Source organism: Trachemys scripta, chromosome 2 (genome assembly GCF_013100865.1).
Source record: "Trachemys scripta elegans isolate TJP31775 chromosome 2, CAS_Tse_1.0, whole genome shotgun sequence".
NCBI lineage: Eukaryota > Metazoa > Chordata > Testudines > Emydidae > Trachemys > Trachemys scripta.
In genome coordinates this window covers 88,794,439-88,804,493 of record NC_048299.1, presented here as the reverse complement: position 1 = coordinate 88,804,493, position 10,055 = coordinate 88,794,439, and positions in this window count along the sequence as shown.

Sequence of the window (10,055 nt, the reverse complement as noted above, 5' to 3'; positions counted from 1 at the left end):
TTCTTCTGTGTCTTCTACAGCTATTAAACAACATTACCACTACCATGAATGCCAACAGTCTCAGGCTCCCTGAAGCTAGAGACAAAATCAGGCGGCCAGGTTTTTATCTGCCGAGCATACATACATATTGCAAAGGGGCAATTTGGTGGGACAAAATGTATCTGGTTTTACATGAACAGAAACTTGCATACACAGAAGGGCCAACGTCCAGACCCTGCAATCAGATCTGCTAGTCCAGACACCGGCACCCATGCAAATGCCAAAGACTTCAAGTGAGCTCATTACAGGCACAGGGCTCTGCACTGCCTGAGCGTAGGCATTTTTCCCAGTTTTATCTCTACTTAGTTTTGCACATCTATTATGTGCTGCTGAACATTTTTTCTGTGGATGGAATCTAAATGCTCATTTTTTAAAATATGAACTTTCCATATTTGAGTCGCTGTAGCTATAATACTTTTACCATCTTTCTCTTTGAACGTCTATTTGGAAAAGTTTGCCTTAATTTTCAACAAAATCCCATTTGACAATTAAAGCCCACTTTACAGGTTATGCTTCTATCCTTTCAGACAAACCTGTAGTGTCTCAAACCACAGGAGGTTGTAGCCTAAAACTTGAAAACAGCACCACACTTTCCACAGGTAATTGTGTCCCAATTCTCATTTTCTATACAATACAGTTAAGAATTAAGCACTACTTGATATGGTTAAGACAAAACTGAAAATATTCTCTCTTTCTAAAAGGTCCAAACATAATTACTGTAGATGTGGAACACTGCTGTAAGCACAGGCCCCAACTCTGTGGGTGCTCTGGGGCTGGAGCACCCATGGAAGAAAAATAGTGGGTGCTGAATACCCACCAGCCACATGCCAATCAGCTTCTTGGCACCAGGTGGGAGGCACTGGGGGGAGGCGCCGGAGCAGGGGGGGAGAGGTGGAGCGAGGGCAGGGCACGTTAGGGGCAGGGAGCAGAGCATGGGTGGGAAGAGGTGGAGCAGGTGCAGGGCCACAGGGAAGGGGGCAGAGCAGAGACGAGAAGAGGCAGAGCAAGGGTGGGACCTTAGGGGAAGGAGTGGAGTGGGGTGGAGCACCCACCCGGAAAGAAGAAAGTCGGCATCTGTCTCTGTACGTTAACATCTGCTGTGCGTTACCAAAAGGGTCCAAAACCTAATGGCCATGGGCAGCTCAGATTAAACATTCTAGAAGTCCTGCTGAAATACATGTTTGGTGGTATTTGTTGTGCTTTGTTAACATGCCACATGGGTCATTGTTCTTTAACCTGCATGTGCCACTGTTCCTTAATCTAACATTTATAAAAAGTATTCAAAGCCAGAATTTTCAAATGGTGCATAAAGGTGCTGAAAGCTTGAATATCCAACTGATTTCAGTGTAATTTCAGTACTTCTGAAAATCAGATCACTTCATTGATCAGCTGCTTGGACACAGATTCAGATTGGATAACAAACTTAGGCACCAAGGTCTGAAAATTTTGGCCTAAAATCATAGCAACAGCCTATTATAAGAAGCACTAGCATTCTGCTTACTCCTTAGCAGACCCCAGAGATACCAGCACTGAGAGTGCCTCTTTGTTTCTCTCAGCTCAGCTGGATGGGAAGGTATGAGCAGAATGTAGACCTGTTTAGAGGACACAATCAAATATTGATTTATGCATAGTCTGATTAGGTGGTATAATTACTGCAATCAAATACCATGTATACCTTGCACTATCATACATGGTTTTATATTTATTTTTCTTTGCGGCTATAGAATTAACCACTTGTTGTTGTTGTTGTATTTTGTGTAGATATTACAGACAGTTTCATGCACAGGACAGCCTCTTTAATATACATTGTACATTGTCCTTCTCCTGAAAAGCACCATGTACTACGTCATCGTACACTTTTCTTCGTGTTCAGAATGCAAAGTTCAATCAAGCACCAGGGAAAGAAACCTTAAACTTCTCCGTACACCTTCCGAAGTCAGCATTTCTGTCTGAAATTTACTTTGCTTTGCTGTAAGCCTGTTCATATGAAACTAGGGTGACCAGATAGCAAGTGTGAAAAATCGAGACAGGGATGGTGGGGAACAGGCGTCTATACAAGGAAAAATCCCCAAATATCGGGACTGTCCCTATCAAATCAGGACATCCGGTCACCCTCTTTGAAACACCTTGCTCTAAATATTAAGACATGCATTTCAATTTGATTTTGTTGGTTAATTTTTTCAAATTTACTTTGCTTTGCTATAAGCCTGCTCATATGAAACACCTTGCTCTAAGACATGCATTTCAATTTGATTTTGTTGGTTAATTTTCTAATTAGCACAGGTGTCTTCTTCTGCTTGAGAGCAAACAGTTTTATATGTGACCATTTTTCCTATTTTATTATTTTAACTTTGTAACTGTGGAACTTCAAGGGCTGAGGCTACACTCCTCGATGGGAATTTTACATCACAAAGTAGTGCAGAATCAGTCTCTCAGGCTCTTATCCTGCAAAAACACTTTTTGGATGTGTTTAGGCCAACTGCATTCAGTGAAGTCAATGGGAAAACTCGTCCCATAAATATTTGCAGGGGTGGAGTCCTAATCTGTAACTTACAATGATTTGTCATTTCATTTCTACTAAATACATTTATTTGCTTTATAAAACAAAAACAGGCTTTTTAATTGAAAGATTAATGTATTTTAAGTAAAATTCAGCATTGCAGATTTCTGTCCAGTTTATTTATTTAAAGGAAATCAATTCTAGGAACTGCAAGGGAGGGTTCTCTCGTGGTCAGAGACCCGTTTGTTTCATCCCCTGCACCCAACCATGTAACATATTTATATGGCTTTTACCACAATAGTATCTGAACGCCTCACAATCTCTAGTGCATTTATCCACACAACACCACTGTGAGATAAGGAAGTACTATTATGCCCATATTACAGATGGGGTACTGAGGTTTGTAGAGACTAAGTAATTTGCCCAAAGCCACATTGAAAATCTGTGGCAGAAGAGAGAATTAAAGTCTGGTCTCCCAAGTCCCAGGCTAGCACTAAGTGCTAGACCATGCCTCCTCCCTCCTCCCCAACCCTGTCTCTCTCCCCCACTCTCATATCCACCCCTCCCCTTCTGCTCCTATCCTCCCACATATCCATCTCCTGCCCCATCCCTTTCTGCTCCTATCCTCCCCCACATGCTATATCCTCCCCCATGCCTATACATACCAATATGCCTCCCATTCCGCTCCTTCTAGTCCTATCCACCACCCATTACCTCCAGTCCCGGGATCTGGCCTTCCCAGCTCCAAGATGGACCTGACTTAGGTGTCCGGTTTCTGTACCTACAAACTCTGTTTTGGACTGTGTTCCTGTCATCTAATAAACCTTCTTCTATTTTCTTTTATTCACTCTCCTGGATTCTAGAAGTGGGGAGATTTTGACCAGTTCTTACAACCTATCACAGAAACCATTGGTAGTCTATAGCCTTCCATGTCCTATTTTATATTGTTATTTATCGCTCATCACTGAAGTGTCTGAGTGGTGATGCATTAGGGTGATCTAAGTTGGTATGAGCCAGGGTTATCTAAGCTGCTACAAAAGGAATGAGGTTAAACAGCTTCCCTTCCTGCTGTTGCAAGTGCTTTGGAGGATAGGATTAAAATTCAAAATGATCTGGACAAACTGGAAACATGGTCTGAAGTAAATAGGATGAAATTCAATAAAGACAAATGCAAAGTACTTCACTTAGGAAGGAACAATCAACTGCACACATACAAAATGGGAAATAACTGCCTAAGAAGGAAAGGGATCTGGGGGTCATAGTGAATCTCAAGTTAAAAACGAGTCAACAATGTAACACTGTTGCAAGAAAAGTGAACGTCATTCTTGGGTGTATTAGCAGGCGTGTGGTAAGCAAAACATGAGATGTAATTCTTCCGCTCTACTCAGTAGTGGATTAACACATGGGCCCCATCGGACCCGGGCACAGTGCCCTGACCGATCTGGGGCCCTCCCAGGGGTGCTGGAACCTGTGTAGAAGTGGGGGGTGACCAGCACCGGGACTGTGACCCCGCCCCCTGCTCCTCCTCTTTCTCCCAAGTCTCTCCCCCTGCATCTCCGCACCCTTTCTTGCATGAGCAAGTCACTTATCCTCTCTGGGTTTCAGTTTTTCCAGATGTGAATAATACCTGCCTCACATAGACATTGAAGCTTAATGCATTAAAGTACATTGACATTCTTGGATGGAAAGTGCAACACCAGTGCAAGTTATTATGCATGATGGCTAAATTCAGTTTTGCTCTCTCCATACTGGCAGGACCAAATCATATTACAATTACCGTGTTATATAATGTATGACGATGACTTGGTATATTTGCTAGGTAGAGGGGCGACAATGGGTTTATTTTGTGAAACCTCCTGTTGTTGCACTAATATCAGTACAGCCCCACCGAGGACACCAAGTGCAGCAGTGCTAGTGCTGGTGTTTATATGACGGTGTCACTGTAGTGGGGCAGCTGCCTCACTCCTGAAAAACAGGGGTTAAAAGCAGCCCTGGAGAGGGCTGCAGCTCTGAAAGGCTAGCCTGATTGGGGAAGCAGCCGCAGCTGGGGCCACATCCCAGTCAGGCCACAGCTGGCCCTATAAAAGGGCTGTGCGGCAGGTGCTGAGAGAGTCTCTCTCTAGCTGTAGAGAGAGAAGGACCAGGCTGCCTGGAAGCTGAGCAGGGTACCTAGAGTGGAGCAGGGCTGGGAGAAGGCCAGAGGAGCTGGGGGAATGCCAGAGGAGCTGGGGAGCTCCAGCTTGGAAAACCCCCAGGCTGCAGGCCCTGGTGAAGGGCTACACAGGTACCGGGGCTACAAAGGTGCAGCCTGGGGATAGGCAAAGGCAGCAAGTCCTAAACCCTTGCCAATGATGAGTGGCCTTTACAGACTGCAATTTGCCCCAGTGAGGGGGGTACAGGATGGCTGTCAGTAGCCTCTGAGGCAAAGTGGGGATAGAGGGGGGGTTCCCTGGGAGGGGAGACCCAGACTGTGGGTTACTGCTGGGAGCAGAACCCAAAGGTAAAAGGCACTGGAGTCTGGGAGGGACACGGGGCCTGAGACAAGCGAGACATCGGCCAGCAGAGAGCGCTCCGGAGCTGGTGAACAGCTAATTCCCAAGATGACCAGCGGGAGGCACCATGCCAGTGAGTCGTCATTCACTACAGTTACTTAATCCTGCTCAGAGCAGGTCTAGAAGACATGGTGGTAACATGCTAGTGAATGCTATTGCCCTCACTACACAGGTTCTCCTAGTGCTCACCAGTGAAGATTCACCAGCACTATTGCAATGCTGGGAGATATTCCTAATAAACTCTTGGGTAGTAGACAAGCCCTTTGACACAACCACCTATACATTTTGGAGGAACCTCTCTCTCTATGTTCCTTTTCAAATTTTCTTACCCATTGTCAGTTATTTCCCAGAATTATTCTGCAGATGAGTGAGGTGGGGGTGGCTGTGTCTGTGACAGAGATCAAATACTCTGCTTAGTTCCCTTCCAACTGCTAGATTCTCATCCACACCTTGTCTGAAATGAGGTGGGCTTTCTCAGATGTTATCTCTGTTCTGTTTTAAAATGTCTGTGTATGCAGAGGAAAATATTTTTCCCCTCCCCATCAGCCATTTAAAAAGATACCAGTAAATTGGTAACACTCAAACTACAACAATCCCAACATACAGCAAAATATACATCTAGGGTACAGGGTCCCACTGCAGCCAATGGAGCTCTTTGTTCTAGTCGCTAAAGAGGTGTCTGATCACATAATGCTGGTTCCTCCTCATTACCATCTATTAAATTACACTAATACAGCTAAGAATGAAATTCTTTCCAGGTATTATTTTTCCATGTAAGCAATTGGTACAGAGATGTGATGTGATTGCAGATTGGAGAAGGAGGAGGAGTTGGTCAATGCTATTGGGAATGGGAGGGGGGTTGTAGTCCATGAGACAATCTCTCTTTTCATATATGGACCACAAGATAAAAATGTTTGAGAACCGTCTGATCCAACAGTCTATTCAGAACATTAAAATCAATAGAAGCCATCATCTAGTTTCCATTTTAATGAATGAGGATTCGTTAACAGAAAAGTTGCAAGGACATGCAAATAGAATCACTGGGGAGAGAATTTATGTATCAGTATATGAGGGCACAAAAATGTGAATTTGTTAATTTCTCCAAACAGTCAAGAAACCAGAAATACTCCATTAGAAGTATTTTTCCAGCTACTGGTTAGAGTGGCTAGTTATATGAGTAAGGACACAGCAGCATAAGTAAAGTACAGCAGCTTATTAAAACAAAAAGTTAACGTGATACTTCAAGTTGGATCAAGTACTTTGGCACAGGAACCAAACTCTTTGTTTCCGGTAAGTATTTTTATTCTTAATTGATTCTATTTACCAAAAGAAAAACAAAGGACAAAAAAATTGGACCGAATAATTGAATATAAAAAACGGAATTTGCACATGAACCGTGTATTGCTCTTGATCTGAATGTGGAACTGCCAAGGACACCAATGCATTGACTGAGGGGAGTATATGGACCTAATGAGTAAAGTGAGTACAAGTGTAAAAGTCTGGAATATTTGCTGAATAGCTGTTAAGAATCAGGAAGGAGGGAAATTGAGAGTTTTATATTTAAAATATTGGGCCAACTTCATCTCTTGGGCAACTCGATTGAAAGAGTCCAAATGTCAGCAAGTGTAAAATTCACAGCACAGGTTTCAATTTAGCAAGTGTGAGTTTGTTATTGTCAGTGCTATATCAGTGTATGTTGATTAATGAAGGAACATTGCCTGAGGTGCAACAGTCTTTAGGTTCTCAGTAAGTGTTTTTACTGGAAGTACCTTTTCCCTTTTGTGTATAATGTTCTTTATCGGATTAAAGCTACAGAAATGGTTGAATCAATAATATAAGTGCTAGTTAATGTTGACTACATAACAGTATTTATAATGCATTGTCTAGCAAATGTCATATTTTAAGAACACGTTAAAACGTGAAGTGAAGCACAGAGGTTGTGATTTGCCCAAGGTCACACAGGGAAAGCCAGAAACAAAGACAAATCTCCTCACTCCCACTCTGGTGCTTTAACCACAGGACCATCCTTCCTATCTAGGCACATTGCAGATTGTAGGATTAAATCCTGCTCATCCACTAAAATTAATGGAACTGCTTGCTTACCAGCAATTCACTCCACTCTATTTGCCATGCACTGACGTATGTGAAGGAGCAAAAAATATTTTTGGTAGCAAAAAGGCACATAAACATGGTTTAGTACTCACACCATTAAGTGGCCGATAGCAAGTCTTGTTCAGATTGTGGATTTTGTATTTAAAATATGAACTTCAGAATTTTTGGTCTGATTAAATTCATAACTTGATCATTCATTAGTTTTTGTAGAGGATTTCAATGATGTGAGTATGGAATAGTAAAGTACTTTGGCTCGGGCACCAAACTGGTGATTTCAAGTAAGTTTCTCAAAATGTTTTCAAAGCATATATTCACTCTGGGCATTTACTATATTTGTTATCCAGGACAAAATCAAGCTAATCATAAGTATATAAGGTAAAATCCTGATTCCACTGAAGTAAAAGGCAAAACTCCAATTGATTTCAATGGGGTTAGGATTTCACCCATGATAGTCTCTCTAATTCAGAACAAACCAGTTACCAGGGCCGGCTCCAGGCACCAGCCCACCAAGCTTGTGCTTGGGGCGGCACCTGGAGGGGGGCGGCGCGGCGCTCCGGCTCCGGGGAGAGCGGGGCCACGGCCGGGCTCGCCGCCCTCCCCCCGGCACTCAGGCTTAATTTTATAACCTCAGCCTGTGGACCCTAATTTAAAAAGCAATTTGTTTCTTTCCACAAATTATTAGAAACATCTAATGTAAACCATATTGAATCAGATTAATTTTAGGGACAGAATTTCAATGGCACGCAGGTGTCCAGGAATGATAGTTAGATGTTCTAAGTGTCTTTTGCCCCTTTGAAAATCTTCCCCACCATTTTCACATTATTTTACATGCATTCTCCCTTTTTACTATTTTATTGCAAGGCCAGAAAGCAATTTAAATAGCAAATCAGATTTTTTTTAAAGCAACAACTTCTGGTTCATCAATATACTGATACTAGATCTGTACAGTATTTTGTAAAGGATTTGCTCACTGTGATACTTCTAGTGGCTACTACTTCAAAGTATTTGGCTCCGGTACCAAGCTCATTGTAACAGGTAAGTTATGTGGTAATTACAGTAATGCAAAGATAAAGAGGCTTATTGTGATCATAGAAAAGCTTTTTATCACAGGTTAGGTCAACAATTGTAAGCTCGATCTTCTGAAATACTGAGCACTTACTGTGAGGTGCTGAAAACTGACAATTCCTGTAGACTTCAGTGCAAGTCAGGGTTGTTACCACCTCGTAGGATCTGATCCCAAATACATCAACTTTTGAATCCCAGAGCAAACCTGCAATATTTACTGATAGATTTAAAGTAGATTTTTTTCAAGTTAATGAAAATTTCTAAAGATCAGCTGTTTAATGACATTTTTCAGAGGATGTGCCGCCGTAAGCAGGCTGGTCCTTGGTCCAGAGACAAAAATTTATGTTAACTTTGATATTACCCAAATTCTTTCACTAAAATTCATAAACATGCATAAAATTAAACAACTGTGAAATAAGTAATGTTATGCATTTCAATTAAAACAAAAGAAGTAATCTCTAAAGTAGTCAGCAACTTCATAGCTGAATTCTTGCAGCTATCAGTGTAAGTGAAAGAATTTGGCCCTAGAGATTGTCGTCTTGTGTGAAGTACCTTGGCATTGCAGGCAAACTGACACTTGCAAGTGTTCTTAATAGTGTTTAACAATATATACTTGGGGCCTGAGTCTTCTTTGCCTGGCTCTTGGGAGCCATTTACGCTCATGAAAAGTCAATGGGAAATGCTACCATTTTGATTAAGTTGCATGTTACACCTAGTTTGCATTGGTATACCTGACTGCACAAACACAGCACAATGGAAAATCAGGTCCTTACTCTCTCAGAATCATTATCTGCACAATTATGTAAACCATCTAGAACGGTCAGTCTATTTTAACCCTTAATTCACAATCAAGTTTACCTCAATACTCCTATAGCTCTCAACTAAAAGTAAATTTTTGTAATGCTGCCAACTAAAATGAATACGCTATCATAATTAATTCTAAGCATATCAGATCAGGGTCAGCATGTTGCTGTAAGTGAATATTCTATGGACAAAACTCCCATAGATTTACCAGGTGTTTTGACTGTGTAAGGAATGGAGAAGCAAGTCTGTAATATGTGCAGATTGTTTATTACAGCATGAAGAGCTAAGATTGCTCACTTGATTTATTAGTGTATTAAAACTGTAGGATACAATAAAATGTTTTAATAACAAAATATCTTCTCAAAGAGAAATATTAAATATTGGGTAAGTAAATTCCTCCTAAGAAAAAAATAACCCTAAGATCATGGAGAAATTCAGCCCTTGGCACAATTCTAAATAAAATCAAAAGAAATTGTGGCTGTTTGTGCCAGGGCTAAAGTTGACTACAGAATTATGAGAGTCGGGGCTTTTCTGTTCTAAGAAGATGAGGTGAAATCCCGACTCCACAGAACTCAATGGCAATGACTTTTGGGCCAGGATTTTACCTATGTTGTGTAAGCGTACTTCTTAGCAGGGACAACATTATTCACAAGTATATTGAACAAGCAGAAATTGCTTGTAAAGTCATATATAGTGAGCAGTCCTGATTTTGCTCTCACACTCGTCATGCCTCTTTTTAAACTGACTTCCCTCCATTCATTTAAAATGGAGTTACTCCAGATTTACACCAGTGTAAGTGAGAGCAGGATTTTCAATATAGTAGTTTCCAGTGCTGTCAATTTGGCACCTTTCACAAGTACTACATTCACTTTAAAAGAAAAATGGAAATTTCAAGTGATGCTGAGGGATCCCAGTCCAAGGAAATCCTAAGCCTTTGGTAGGTAGAATGCATTTGAAGTTTTTGACTTATTTTGTATGTCCAC